This window comes from Sinohyriopsis cumingii, chromosome 6 (genome assembly GCF_028554795.1).
Source record: "Sinohyriopsis cumingii isolate HCF-2022 chromosome 6, ASM2855479v2, whole genome shotgun sequence".
NCBI classification, from domain to species: domain Eukaryota; kingdom Metazoa; phylum Mollusca; class Bivalvia; order Unionida; family Unionidae; genus Sinohyriopsis; species Sinohyriopsis cumingii.
This window is the reverse complement of record NC_142966.1, coordinates 6452407-6468529: the sequence shown is the minus strand read 5'-3', so window position 1 is coordinate 6468529 and position 16123 is coordinate 6452407. Positions and strand designations below refer to the sequence as shown.

Sequence of the window (16123 nt, the reverse complement as noted above, 5' to 3'; positions counted from 1 at the left end):
AGCATGATATAGGCATTGTAGAATATCTTGCACTGTTCTTGAGGGAGATAAGATTTTATTCTGTTCAGTAGATAAAGCAGTGGATTAACTTTTTTAACGACCTTATCAGCTTGTATCTTCCAGCACAAGATATGGTCCATCATAATGCCAAGTAGTTTTTCATTCTGAGACTGTTGTATATCCGTTCCTTCTATCATTACTTTGAAATAATTTTCTCAACTTTTACTCAACTACCTATAATCATTGCTTTTGATTTGGCTGCATTTATCTTCATACCACTGTCTTCCGACCAGTTATTTATTTTTATGTCAGGTATGCCAGGTTAATCCCAATAACCTAGACCCAGATCCAATAAACATGTTTACATCAGTTAATTATGAACCTAATATTAAAACTACACATATAGAGAATATTTTATCTTTGTATTAGTTGTTTACAGGATTATAACAAAAATCAATAATTCAGGTCAAGTAGAAAATAAACTTGATTTTGGACAAGGTTAAGTCCAACATACAATGTTCATTACAATAGTGTATAATAAAATAAAAAAAATATTTAAAAAACCTAACTAACAAACACTGCAAATTAAATATTCATAACAGTTGTACAATATCTTTCATAAAATGCCAAATGCCTAATTCCTTTTTTTTTTAAAAATGTACTGGGGTGTAAGATATTGAAAAGAATGTGTGAATACAGAGGGGATATGTAGTAAGTACAAAACCAAGTAAGTGTTTTATTCCTAGTGGGGGGAAAGAACTTGTTTGATATGGCATATGTTTTTTTGACATCCTTGACGTATTTCTATGACATATCAAACTCATTATTTTTGCATGCACTCAGAACAAAACATTGTTTTGTCAATGTAGTATATTATATGTTATATATTGTATTAGAATGGGTTAGAATTGTGTTAGGATGGGTTAGAATTGTATTGTACTTGTATTAGGATGGGTTAGAATTGCATTAGAATGGGTTAGAATTGTATTAGAATGGGTTAGAATTGTATTAGAATGGGTTAGAATTGTATTAGAATGGGTTAGAATTATGTTAGAATGGGTTGGAATTGTATTAGGATGAGTTAGAATTGTATTGTACTTGTATTAGGATGGGTTAGAATTGCACTTACATTAGAATGGGTTAGAATTGTATTAGGATGGGTTAAAATTGTATTGTACTTGTATTAGGATGGGTTAGAATTGCATTAGAATGGATTAGAATTGCATTTGGGTGGGTTAGAATTGTATTGTACTTGTATTAGAATGGGTTAGAATTGCATTAGAATGGGTTAGAATTGTATTGTACTTGTATTAGGATGGGTTAGAATTGCATTAGAATGGGTTAGACTTGTATTAGAATGGGTTAGAATTGCATTAGAATGGACTAGAATTGTATTAGAATGGGTTAGAATGGTATTGTACTTGTACTAAAATGGGTTACAGTCATATTGTACTTGTTTTAGAATTTGCTGGAATTGAATTTAAATGGGTTAGACTTGTATTGTACCTGTATTAGAATGAGTTAGAATTCTATTCAGGTTTGTAAGAATTGTATTATACTTGCATTATGATGGATCTGAATTGAATTAGATTGAGTTAGAGTAGGAAACATTAGAGGTCTTTAAGGACTTACGAGCAGAGTATTATTGTACTTACAAGTACAGTGTCAGTGTTGGTATCACCTGTCATTGTGTCAAATGAATGGATGGAAGATTTACATTTTTTCTTTTGATTGCATCTTTTTATTCTTGGAAATCATAATTTGCCAAAGCTTGTATGTACTTGTTTGTCAGTAACGAATGAAACTACAAGAAAATCTAAATTATATTTTATATAAAGTTCTTCTTTTCAGGAGAATCAGGTGATATAGCTAGTTGTGTGCCTTGCCTGTTTACCAGTCACAGAGCAGACTGTATTGAAGTGGATTCTGCCATGCTGTAAGATCAGTTTGCAGAGTTCTTTTTGTGTTGGGCACTAAGGTTGAGGGTCACAACATTGGCATGATAGTCAGTGTTAATTGAAGTTTGACTGAAGTGACACATTATAAGTGAAAGGTAAGCTTTCTAATAGTAATGCATCCTTTATAATATATTTTAATTGATTTACTGGTATTTTTGGGCTGTTTTTATTTCCTGAAGTAAAAAGAGTACTTCCTTATTGAACTGTCTTTTGCAGCTTCATACAAAAAAGGTTGAGTCATATTGGGAATGATATACCTGGCCTGCATCATGTTTATAAGACAGGGTCTCCAATAATATTGGATTGTGTGCATTAGCTTAAATGAAGATAAAATAGAAAGGTTGACTCTGATAGGATAATGGAATACCTGGCATGCATAATGTGAAGAAAACAGTGAACATGGCATGATTTTTAAGGATGCCTTCATGTCCCTTTCTCACCTGTATGTATGCATAGCTAAGGGCATGGGGTGAGTAGGGTTTTTAATTTAAAATTCATGATCTAAATGAAAATAATTTGTTTCTAAACAGTTATCTGAACTGCACTTTGGACATCCTTCTCAAGTCCATACATGGTTGCCTGTGCACATACATCAGACACTTTATAGGTTTGTCTGGACCTGGGAACTGGAAATATGCTATAAAGGAATAGCAACTGAAGATTTGTAGAAAAAACCTCCTATCCTTTAGATTTTACCAGTTTTCTTTTTCAAAGGTATCATTTTTCCCAAACATTGAAACTTTGTAAGCTGGTAAGATTCCTTTATGCAAAGATAAGTTTCACTTTCAGTTAATGTTCATGGTTGTCATCTAACTTTCAAAAAAAAGACCAAGTGCAGAAAAAATGCCATTGTCATTTTTTTTTAATTCAAATGATCCTACATTGATAGTTGCCTCATGTGGTTGAGTGGTCTAAAGTGCTCATTTTTACTGATTGCTGCCACCTTGTCAATATCTTCCTGTTGGTTGGTGGTTCTTAATGTGAATTTGCCAGGTTCTTCCTTGACCAGTTATACTGGCTTCTATGTATAGCCTATCATGTGCTGAGAAACAGTGTTAAATCCACAACAACTACACTGAGTTCCCCAACTCCTTAAACCCTCTAACCCACCTGGACAGGCCAGAACTGCCAGACACATGATCATAGTTTTATGGAGGTGTGAGGGCCTCATTTGTGTTTTTAAAAAATCACTAAAATCATAGTAGACCATTGTTGGTTATATAAATACGCCATAATGAAGCACTTTTCCATTTGCCCAAGAGTTGCTATGCTACAAAACTAGATACATCATTTTCAGAGAATTGTGTTACCACTCCATTTATTTAATTCCTCTTCTCTTAATTATCTCAGTCTCTTTATGTCATTACTGGATGTACCAAAAGACATGCATGTACCAACATTACATACAGGACCACTCTGGTGGCCAAACTGGTTAGAACATCTGCCTCAGATGCAGGAGGTTGTGTGTTCAAACACTGGCCAAGTCATACCAAAGACTTATAAAAATGGTACTAGTAGATGCCTCGCTTGGTGCTAAGCATTAACAGGTCAGTGTTAGGACTGGTCAGCCTGGTATCAGGATAATGTGACTGGGTGGGACATGATACAGCATGTCTGTGGCATGATGCCCCAGTGCTAGACATCACTATAGACTGCCACACTGCAGACATCATAGCGATATGACTGGAAAATTGTTAAAAATACGTTAAAAATTTCCAAATGTCCACAAATGTTGCATACAGTATATGATTGGTGGGCCCTGTAGACCAACCAAATAACTAATTATTAGGGGTGAAACGATTCATCGCTATATCGATGCATCAGTACTCTTGCTGAAATGATACATATATCAATATAAGGGAAGGAGAATCGATACAAAATGATACTTACCGTATGCATGTTATTTTAGTCTTCAGCAGTCTTGAATAATTATTACTAGTTGCCTCATTATTCTGTAAAATTATAATCCATCAGAAACAGCATTTGCAGTCAAAGGCTGTCATGTTTATTAGCAAAAATGATAAAGATTATTTGAGAATACCCATTCACCATCTTTGAGTTAACACAAAGTGACATGGTTCATAATCTGCCCCCCCCCCCCACTTCAAGCTAATTATCTTAACCCAGAAGTATGTTCAGCATATACTATACATTCCAAATGTGTTCCACATGTATAATGAAGTACTTGGCTCGTCATTTAATAACCTCTTTCATGCGAGGTTTATTTTTTGAATTGTATCTTTACTCCTTTGCTTGATTTGAAAGCTGTGGTACCTGTGTGTTGCACATTGAAATATGTTACAGTGAATTCTCATTTGTGGTTATTGCTTGTTCCGCTCCAGGTTAAACAATAACCACCAATCAGAAATCAATGTAGCTTCTTCTCTGCATGACAGACAGGAAGCATTGGCAGAGCAATAGAGAAACTTTGTGGAAAAGTCATTAGATATGTCAAGTACTTAAGCGGAGATGCTTTTGCACTAATTTGAATTTGTGCACTTGGAGAACAGTGAAACGCGAATGAAAACTCCCTTAAATTCGTTGAAAGTCCCACATATGAAAATGTGCTTGGTGAAGTATACATTTTTATTTAACCATTCTTGTCGAGACATCTGTTTTTTTGGGATAGCAACTGTTCACATCTGGATTCCTCAAGCATGACATGAATGGTTGTGAAACTAAATTTGATTTGAACAACATGCCCAGGAATAAAAATTATGGTGTAGTTTGAACCATTCATGTAGAAAGTTTTACAAATAAGTGTTTAAAATACAGGCTACCTAGAAAACCCCAAATGTTGATTCCTGGCATGGTTTATTACAATTTCATTCAGCAAATACTCCCCAATGATAGTGATGATGACGCTAATTTTTAAAGTTATGAAGTATATCAGATTATTGGAGCTGGGAAAGGGTTAATGGAGACACCAGTGTGTGATTTTGAGCCCAAAATGGTGTTAAATACGAGTCAGATGTACATGATGGATGGACAGAAAATAGATGGAATGGCCCTTTCAGTGGTATTTCAAAATTAAATCTACAAAGGGCAGAATAGTGAGCCTAGTTAAAATACAGACAATTTAAAAGCATAATGCAATTTTCATTTTTTTAATTAATCAAATTTGCCCTGCTGATCATATGCAACAAAACTAAATATATGTATCCATACCAGGGTTAAGATAATCTGAATAAAATAAGGGTTTTAATACCTCTGTCTGCACAAGCATTGATGGACTAAATGCCCTTATACACCATTGTGGAACAGATAAGAAATTTGGCACAGTAGTCAGTAAGCTACTGTTTTAAAAAAGGAAGTTTATGGTAGTGAAAAATCCACCTTTGAAGCAGATGTATTCAAAAGATAATATCTGTGATCTCCGGAAAATTGTACAGTCATAAAGATCAGTTTCCCAACATCTTCAAGCTGACAAAGCTAGCTATGTTTATGCCCCTTCAGAAAGAAGCACGCAACAATATTGATACAAAGAAAAGGAGCAGAGTATGCTGAGAATTAATTAACAGATTAATCCTTAATACAACTAGAGGTGATATCGTCAAAGATGTTGATTTCAGGTAAGCTATAAGAAAGTGGAGCAGAAAGAAAGAGAGACAGATATTGAAGTTTATTGACCTATGACCATTTCTTCCTCTCCTCCTTTTTTCATTTGATAAAGGGGGAGGTCTCCCTTAAGATAAAATCCTGTCATCGGCTCTCCTCAAGTTGTGCATGGGAAACAAGTTTGGAATTTCTCTTTTTTATGCAGAGATATTTAACCAGTGAATGAAGGTGCTGGTGGAATAAATGAAATTAGCATATAATGAGTGATGGGAGAGATTTCAAACTGCTCAAATTTATCACCTTGTGTAAGTTTAAAGAAAACTGTAGAATCATACTGGGTGTGGTCAGTAGTTTTCCTTCTTCATTAACAAATACAAGTACCTGTGGCTGCAGCAGTATTATGCATCTGCAGGAAATACAGTGTGATAGATTTTGTTGGTATTCAACTTTATTCCCTGCCTGGATTTGTTCTAGGTGAGATTTTCTTTGCACGAGGAAATTGTTTTATTTTTCTGTTTTGCAGATAACATCAGTTGACTTCCAGGTGTAACTGAGACATGAAATTGGCAATAATATGTTTTCAAAAATCATTAATGTTGTACAAAACAAAGGGAGTTAAAAGGAGCCACCATTATATGGATTAAAACCTTTAGATAAAACTTATTAAAACCAACAGGTAGTCTGTTCGAAAGTATTGTAAATATATGATAGCGCTATGTCTATCTGTAGTCTACATTCTGGAAATGTCACACACATGAAAAAACACCTACTACCTTACAAAGATAGAACGACCATCAAGTTCATATGTGTATCAATATTTATTGTTTTGCAGGCTACGTATCATGAATTGTATTGATACAAGGCACAGGTGTATCGTTTCACCCCTACTAATTATAGACCCATCTTTTCAGCAAAATATTACCCTATTCCCAGAATTGTCACTAATTTTGTTTCTCTAACAATCTCTATTTTACAACAGTCCATGATTTTTTTATATGCGTTGACTTTCATCCTCAACATTTGTTACTGATGATGGTAACTTTATTTAATTCATCCTGCTCTGACATTAATTTATGCAATGTCTTAAACTTTTTCTCACCATAAAATCTCTTTGGTGATAAAGTATTACTTGCACTCTCTTTTGGAACTTTATAAAATTTTATTCTTGCTTGAAAATGTTAAAATCTCCCTGCCATTTTAGTGTTGCATTACACTTCATTTTAGAACCTGACATCATATTAATGATGCATATTTAATTTATTTGATGAATTTTGTAAGAGCCAGGTAAGTTGTTTTTGGTGTCACTAATGGAGCAGGCAAGTCCCAGAAAAAAAATATTTAAAATTCGTACAGAATATCCAATTTTAGCAATTTTTTTCCTGAACATTTTGTTTCTTATCGAAGAATTTGTTCCCAATTAATAGACTTAGCCCCTGCAGTCCCACTCACCCTAGAAGTTTTACTTCCCAGCTAAAGGCAAAGTGTTGAAGAGAAAAAGGATTATCTCTAAGGAAAATCCTTATTTCATGCAGTTGTAATTTCCATGTCTAAAAATGCAAGTTTGAATTGCATCATTTCGATGTTTCTTATAAATGGTATCAACTTGGTATTCTGAGAAAGTCATGTATTTTTTTTGAGATAATTACATTTTAATGGGGGGATTAATGTTGGTTGTAAGTGTGTGTTTTTGGATTTTTAACATAGCTTTAACAATTTTTCAGTCATATTGACACTCACCTCTTAATGCTGAGCGCCAAGCGTAATTGCTGTAATACCAAACTCACTGTATGACTCAAGTAGTATTTAGATTCCAGACTTTGAATACCAAGATTGTGGGTTGAATGCATTTTGTCAAGATTGGGTTCTGTGCCTACATTCAGTGAAAGGATGCATCATAAGAATGATTTAAAAAGTAATTACTTTTATAATTGAAGAATAAACCACTTGTTTATACAAGAAAGAATTTATATGATGTAAATGTAATTTTTTTACATGATTATAACTGTTTAGACATCAGTATGTGTTTATTACTATTGTTAATTACTGAATAAAACAACATCACAATATGAGACACACTGATATTTTCCAGTGTAATTAAAAGAACATTAACAATGCAAGTACAGAATGAAGGCAGTTCAGTACACAAGTACAGTATAATCCCATGGAACAGGTACATGGCCAGTCAGTATTGATAATAGTGATTATAATTATCATTTAGTATCAGTCCTTCAGATATTAACCATTAGAGCAAAATGACATGATATATACACCTGCTCCTGATGTTTGACAATAATCATAAGTTTTCACCGAAGTGTACATGTGCTGACGTCATTTTTATGGAAGTGTATGTAATGGGTAGGACTGGGTGGGTAGGTTTGCATAGGTCAAGTTGTTGTTGCTGTTGTTGTGGGGTTTAATGCAATTTTTCAGCACATGATAGACTATGCATGGCGGCCAGTATTAATCGTGGAGGAAGAACCTGGGAAAACCCCAGGAAGAACCACCGACCCACAAGAAGCTACTGGCAAGCTTTCTCACTTACCCACATTGGCCGAATCCTAGACTTGAACCGACGCAGACAGAGGTGAGATGGCAGTGATCCATAACGGAGAGCGCTTTAGACCACTCGGCCACTTGGGGCTCCCATAGGTCAAGTTGTGGAGTACACCTGTTGAGTTAAGGAGGTCCAGGGTTTAAATAGATTGAAAGTTGAATGAGTCGGCATTGATGCAGTATTGAAAGTTGAATGAGTTGGCATTGATGCAGTATTGAAAGTTGAATGAGTCAGCATTCATGCAGTATTGAAAGTTGAATGAGTCGGCATTGATGCGGTATTGAAAGTTGAATGAGTCGGCATTCATGCAGTATTGAAAGTTGAATGAGTCGGCATTGATGCAGTATTGAAAGTTGAATGAGTCGGCATTGATGCGGTATTGAAAGTTGAATGAGTCAGCATTGATGCGGTATTGAAAGTTGAATGAGTCGGCATCGATGCAGTATTGAAAGTTGAATGAGTCAGCATTGATGCGGTATTGAAAGTTGAATGAGTCTGCATTGATGCGGTATTGAAAGTTGAATGAGTCTGCATTGATGCGGTATTGAAAGTTGAATGAGTCGGCATCGATGCAGTATTGAAAGTTGAATGAGTCAGCATTGATGCGGTATTGAAAGTTGAATGAGTCGGCATCGATGCAGTATTGAAAGTGAACAGTGACAATGTTTGCGAGAAACTTAGAATAGGATGAACAATTAAATATAGACAGGAAATAGTTGGGATTTGCAACCTTTGAAGGTAAAACCTCTTCCATTTCTCAGTCAGAGTAGTTAAATAAATTCTACCAGGGATACCTGTTTAACGCCATGACAGATATGAAGACATGTATTAATAGCAGTCAGTGCGATTATTATTTTGTGTGAGATACAAAGTGTTGTTGATAGATACAGTGTATTCAGCTTTTGCATAGTACAGTACAAATTAAACTAGGGGTGGGTGGATGGTGATCTGAGTATGAATAAGAAATATACCTAGATAAAGCTAAAACAATAGCTACACTCAGAACTGGAGGCTATTTATTGTACAGTGAATACAATTGCATCTGGCGATGATACCCCAACTTAGTTTGTGTAATATTATGCATTTCATTTGAATTACAAAAGATGATATGATGGATGGTCAGGAGAAATTAACTGCTAGCAATATATATATATATATATATATATATATATGGGTCCCCGAGTGGTCTGCGCTCTCCATTATGGATCATTGCCATCTCACCTCTGACTGCGTGGGTTCGAGTCTCGGATTCAGCCAGTGTGGGTATGTGAGAAAGCTTGCCAGTAGCTTCTCCTGGGTTGGTGGTTCTTTCCAGGATTTTTCCCCGGGTTCTTCCTCCACCATTATTATTGGCCGCCATGTATACTTTATTGTGTGCTGAAAAATGGCGTTAAACCCTACAACAACAACAACACACACACACACACACACATATATATATATATATATATATATATATATATATATATATATATATATATATATAAAGAAAACACTTTTTTCCAATCTGCACATACAGAACTTGGCCTCACCCTTTTTCTAAGCTGTGTACATGTATATGTTCAGGCAGTTAACCTTCTAAGAATATTGCTTTTAATTGTGCTAGTCCAAAATTTGTTCATTTGACTTTAAGCTTAGCTTTAGTTGCCAAAGGTTCAGTGCTGTTTGGGCAATTATGGACATAATTTAATTAATTTCACATTGTTGGCATAATTGTTAAACCCTGTATAAATACGCATTTTGTTTGAGTTCTTTGGCAATAAAATGTTTTATTTTTATGTCGTTGTCTTACAAAGGATAATTGGATTCAAATGTAACAAATTAGTAACTATACTCACAGATAAGCAGTATTTTTCAAGTGGATTGAGAGAATGTACTGTACTAAATAAGTTCTAGTAGAGTTTTTTGATAATGCTGTGTATGTATATTTTGTTGTTTATTAACCTGTTAAATTAAGCAAACAATTGAAAAGTGACTGATTGAATGAAAAATATAAATCAGTATTTCTCACATTTTTAATAGCAGAAAAAAACTAATAATTGGTTATTTAAAAGCAGAATATTCCTCTCTCTCTTCAAAATTATTATCATTAAACTGTACATAGTTTATGAAGCACCTTGTCTGCACTCAGAAATTTATTCTTTATCTTTCACAATACTTGTATATGAATGTATTATAGTGGATATTAAACAGCATTGTGTACAGCTTGAAAAGGGCATTCTGCACTGTGTTAATAAGCTGTAGCTTTGCCAACAGACAAGTTCACACATTGTAGTGTGTGCCCATTATTACATTATTATATTGTTTGTGACTTTGTAATTGGGGCAATATAACTTAATCCATTTACTCTGATCCACAATCCATGATGATCGTCATAACCTGTCCATAATGTGAAATAATTAAGGTCTACCATGGAAACTTGGATTTCTTTGTCATTGCTCTCATTTTCTTCATACAGGCCAGTTAATGTTTTGTCAGTGTGTTCTTCAAATTCAGTAACTGATATTAGGGGTGCAGTTTCAATGGCAGGCTTTATGTCAGAGAGACAGTCTGTTGTTTCAAGTTAATCAGAGACACAGAACCTGCTGGTTTAATAATTAGTCTGAGACCCAATCAACTTGTTATAAATCTTGTTACTAATCAGAGACACAGTCTACTTGTTATAAATCTTGTTACTAATCAGAGACACAGTCTACTTGTTATAAATCTTGTTACTAATCAGTGACACACTCTACTTGTTACAAATGCAGAACATTGAAATTCTATTACTGTTGTAAGAGAAGTAAGAGTATTGGAGAAACAAGCAGAAAAAAGCCATATACAGATATATAATAGGCCATGTTGACATCATTTTCATGGTGGGTGGGGGTACAATATAAATAATCATCAATTTTACAAATCATAACTTTCTTAAAACAACGAATGCTAGTCAGCCATCTGATATTGTAGCATGACTGTTAAAGGACACCAGTTCCAAATTAATCCAGAACAAATTCTGAATCCGACATCAGATAAATCTGTGTGGCACGTCCATCTCCAAAGTTCATCTTGTGTTTCCTATGTTGCAGAATAATCTCCCTTTGCTACTTTTACATTGACCAAGTTTCACAAGAGTACATCAAAACAAATTAAGATATTTTTATTTTATTTTCAGTTATAAAATATATAGATTTGTAAATAAAGACTGCACAGTTTTCCATATTAAAACCAAAAGTCTATACCATAATTTATGAAATTTGTAAAGTGCCAAATCAGACTTGAACAATACAACATGCCTTTTTCAAATTATAATATCATGGCAGATTTCTCATTATAATTATCACCATCATCAGTCTCACCAGGCTAGAAACTTGGGAACACTCAAGGTTCTCAGGTTGCATTATCATATGTGCAATCTTTGAAGATAGGGCAGATTCTAATTGTGACCCTCAAAATGTATTTGCTTACTAATTTTGTCACCATTGTCCATGTTGTTATCTTGAAACTCATATCCACTTCTGTCATATCTTCATTCCTCATTTATCTTGCTGTCTTTGTAGTTTTTGGGGTCCCATGTTTGTGTAAGATGGATTCATGTAGATTTTGTAAAGAAGCTTAATAATTCCAGTATAGACCAGAATTTCATTACTTACTTGCATTTATGATTGTTCACAACCTGAATTGATCTAGAACTTAATAATTGAAATGTAAACTGCAGTTGGGGTATATCCTAGTCTCAGGTCCAGAACTAAATGATCGACAAGTAAGTATATTCTAGCCCAGCACTAAATGACTGACAAGGAAGTTAGAGTCAGGATATATCCTAGTCCAGAACTAAGTGATTGGCAAGGAAGTTACAGTCAGGGTACATCCAGGTCCATGATTGACAGGGAAGTTACGGTTAGGGTATATCTTAGTACAGAACTAAGTGATTGACAAGGAAGTTACAGTTGAGGTATATCCTTGTCCCAGGTCCAGAACTAAGTGGTTAGTAAGTAAGTTACAGTCAGGGTATATCCTTGTCCAGAACTGAGTGATTGAAAATTAAGTTACAGTTGGGATATATTCTAGTCCTTGTTTGACAAGGAAGTTACAGTTGGGGTATATTCTAGTCCTTGTTTGACAAGGAAGTTACAGTTGGGATATATTCTAGTCCTTGTTTGACAAGGAAGTTACAGTTGGGATATATTCTAGTCCTTGTTTGACAAGGAAGTTACAGTTGGGATATATTCTAGTCCTTGTTTGACAAGGAAGTTACAGTTGGGATATATTCTAGTCCTTGTTTGACAAGGAAGTTACAGTTGGGGTATATTCTAGTCCTTGTTTGACAAGGAAGTTACAGTTGGGATATATTCTAGTCCTTGTTTGACAAGGAAGTTACAGTTGGGATATATTCTAGTCCTTGTTTGACAAGGAAGTTACAGTTGGGATATATTCTAGTCCTTGTTTGACAAGGAAGTTACAGTTGGGATATATTCTAGTCCTTGTTTGACAAGGAAGTTACAGTTGGGATATATTCTAGTCCTTGTTTGACAAGGAAGTTACAGTTGGGGTATATTCTAGTCCCAGGTCCAGAACAAAGTGATTGATTAGTAAGATACAGTTGGGGTATATACTAATCCCAGGTCCAGTACCAAGTGATTGATTAGTAAGCTACATTTGGGGTCAATACTAGTCCCAGGTCCAGTACCAAGTGATTGATTAGTAAGCTACATTTGGGGTCAATACTAGTCCCAGGTCCAGTACCAAGTGATTGATTAGTAAGTTACATTTGGGGTGTATACTAATCCAATACTATGTGACTAAGACAATTCATGGTTCAGAATCCATGTTTAAAGTAGGTTTTAAGCCCTGAGTGCTGACATATTTCCGACAACAATGTGAATAGTGGGTATTTTTGCTTTGAATTAGAACCTTTCCTGAAAGTCCAGTCCTTATTTAAAAAAGTATGGTACCTATAGATAGGTGGTCTCCTGACAGGTCATAGCACTATATAGTAATTATGTGCATGAAGGAGCTAGTCAGGTCTTAAGTTGGTTTTATCATAGTGGCCATTCAAAAATGTGTTTTACTGTACTAGTGACAGGATGGTACTGTCTTCAGTACATGCCATCCAGCAGTAAATTTCCTTTATTAATGTCTTATTTCTTTAAACTTTGAGTCGTGTGGACATGTATGTTTGCCTAAGAACAAATTTTCTTCAAATTAATGTAAACAGGAAATTATAGAAGAGAAGTATGTGGGTTGATAACGTGATCAGAATACTCAGTGTTGTCACAATCATGTTTGCTTCCTCCTGTCTTAATCCTGTGCTGTCTACAGTCTGATAATTTGCATAGCTACCTAGATATCTGGAAGTATGACAGTGTGTTTAGGAGAAAAAGAAGGCTCAAATTTCTTCCCCCACTCCCTGGGTAACTGGAACTGTGGCTAGGAGAAAAGGGATGCCCAAATCCCCTCTCCACCTGCCTGGATACTGGATGACTGGAAGTATGACATTGACTAGGAGCAGAAAAAGAGGCTCCAATCTCACCCCACCCTCCATACTGCATGGGTACTGGGTAACTGCTAGTGTAACATTGTGACTAGAAAGAGAAAAGGAGGTCCCAATCTCATCTTAATACCCACCCCAATCTCAGTCTTTACACTCACAACTCAATTGAGATAGTGTATTTGGAAAATGTATTGCTGTATTTGCAATTGCATGTGTACATGCGTTTATTGAATGCATGTGTACATTCATTTATTGAATACACATGTGAATAAATGAGTTGTCTTGCAGTTGCATGTGTACATGCGTTTATTAAATTCATGTGTGAATAAATGAGTTTTCCTGTGAATTGGCATTTTTTTGGTACAATTTATCATATATACTATAATGGTGCAAAATTTTGTACATAATTTGGTCATTGTGACATGTAAACATTAGGTTTGATGTATTGGCTAGACACACAATAAATTGCTGACTGAGGGATGGAATATACTCTATTTGGGGCATGAAATGAATTTTAATTAGAATCCTTTCACTTATTTTCTGGCAGATGGCAATGTTAAATGTAAGGTTAATAGCAGAAAATAACAAACCTGAGCAAAAAGTTTAGGAAATCTTGGGCTATTTGAAACAGGTGTCATAAAGTGATATTTAACTGAATAGTTAATAATAAAGGCAGACTAGAGAGGATTATTCTGATGTTGAAGGGAGTGTTAAAATGTTTTGGCTGTTAGAGAAAGTAATCCTTATTGGCTAAGCTAAACAAGGGTTTGTGTTTTGAGGCTGAATTCAAGGTTTTAAGAAATTTCCCTGGTGAAATTAGTCCAAGTTATGAGGAGAGCCAGAATTGTAACTCTTGGAAATAATAAGTATGTCTTGTTAGATTATCCAAGGGACATGTGCTGGAAAGTTGAGGACATGGAGATTCATCTGTGTTTTAATGGCAGGTCTGAGTAAAGCACAATGAAAAAATGTCTCTGTACCTGAACTGCACAGTGGAAAATAGCAGTCTCCAACCAAGGCAGATGAGGACCTGAAGAGGCTAGAGGAGAGAGAGAGAGAATGATAAGAAATACAGCGATGCCAGCCTATCACTAACAGTGATTTGGAAAAGAGAAGACGCAACAAGGTCATGCTGACATGCCAGCGATTTGAGTTTGATCATTAACTCAGTTATATGATGAAATTTATTTTATCTGTTTAACAGAATGGCTAATTGAATTTTTGTATATATTTTGTAACCCAATTTCTAAGAGAAAGTGAACCATTAAAATGCACTTTTCAATTTCATTTTGTTCATATTACTGATTAAATTGTAATATTTTACGTTTGGGGGCTCGTGCTGTTCTATTCTATATCTCTGCTCAGATCTCTGTTATTGCATCCATTAATTGCATATTTTATTTTATTGTTTACCCAATTTGGGCAATAATTCAGTGGTCAAGCATCTCCGAAATATTGATAACCAAACACCATAAAGGAGTGTTGGAGATCACACATCCCCACCTCTGACATGCACCCAAATATACTCCATTTACTACTTATAATAGTATATTCTGCATTTGAATTTGATTACAATATCATGTGCACTCAAAAAGACTCCATTTTCTAGTTATATTTTATGAATTGGCATTTTTGGGTAAAATTTATCAAAAAGACTCTGTTTACATAGTTACATGTCATAAATTCGCACCTGGGTACAATATGTCACATGCTCCCAAAATAACTCCATGGACCTATTTACATATATGAATTTTCACCTGTGTACACTTCATCATATGCAACCAAGAATTCATATAGTTGCATATTCTGAAATGTACAATTCATGATATGTACCCTAAACGATTCCATTTTGAATTTTTGTCAAGCCCAGATTGGCAGAAACTAGACATAGTGATTGGTTTGGCATCAGTTTGCAATCAAAGTACATTATTCCAAAGCTAAATTAACCTTGATGTTTTTTTTTTTTATGTAGCATTTTATCCCACTTTCTTTAGATTGGGAAAATAGCTATAGCTTGCGTTATTTTTGTCTTGTATCAGTGTCTCATGGGGTGGGGTGATTTCCAATTTTTTTAAGAGCAAAAGCACATTAAGCTGAAGATAACCTTTCTTTGTTTATACTTCATTAATTTGGTCCATTTCCCAATTAAAGCAGTCTGTTCAGTAGTTGGTATGTGAATACATCTTGTGTACTACAGCAGTCTGTTTAGTAGTTGTTGTGTGAATACATCTTGTGTACAACAGCAATCTGTTTAGTAGTCGGTGTGTGAATACATCTTGTGTACAACAGCAGTCTGCTTAGTAGTCGGTGTGTGAATACATCTTGTGTGCTACAGCAGTCTGTTTAGTAGTCGGTGTGTGAATACATCTTGTGTACAACAGCAGTCTTTTTAGTAGTCAGTGTGTGAATACATCTTGTGTACTACAGCAGTCTGTTTAGTAGTCGGTGTGTGAATACATCTTGTGTACAACAGCAGTCTGTTTAGTAGTCGGTGTGTGAATACATCTTGTGTACAACAGCAGTCTGTTTAGTAGTCGGTGTGTGAATACATCTTGTGTACAACAGCAGTTTATGACAGGC

General features: G+C 35.0%; 1 protein-coding gene across 6 annotated transcripts in view; it reads left to right on the top strand.

The window, feature by feature from the left end:
* LOC149796317 (uncharacterized) overlaps positions 1-16123 on the top strand; it is a 145575-nt gene that overhangs the window by 29190 nt on the left and 100262 nt on the right. For 4 of the 6 annotated variants that reach the window (XM_089960970.1, XM_089960966.1, XM_089960965.1 and 1 more), the window contains exon 2: positions 1852-2053. The exons of 1 other annotated variant lie outside the window; for it this stretch is intronic. The gene's annotated coding sequence lies outside the window, so the exon portion shown is untranslated. The remainder of the gene's footprint in view (positions 1-1851; positions 2054-16123) is intronic. One more of the 6 variants, XM_089960968.1, reaches the window with a different exon arrangement.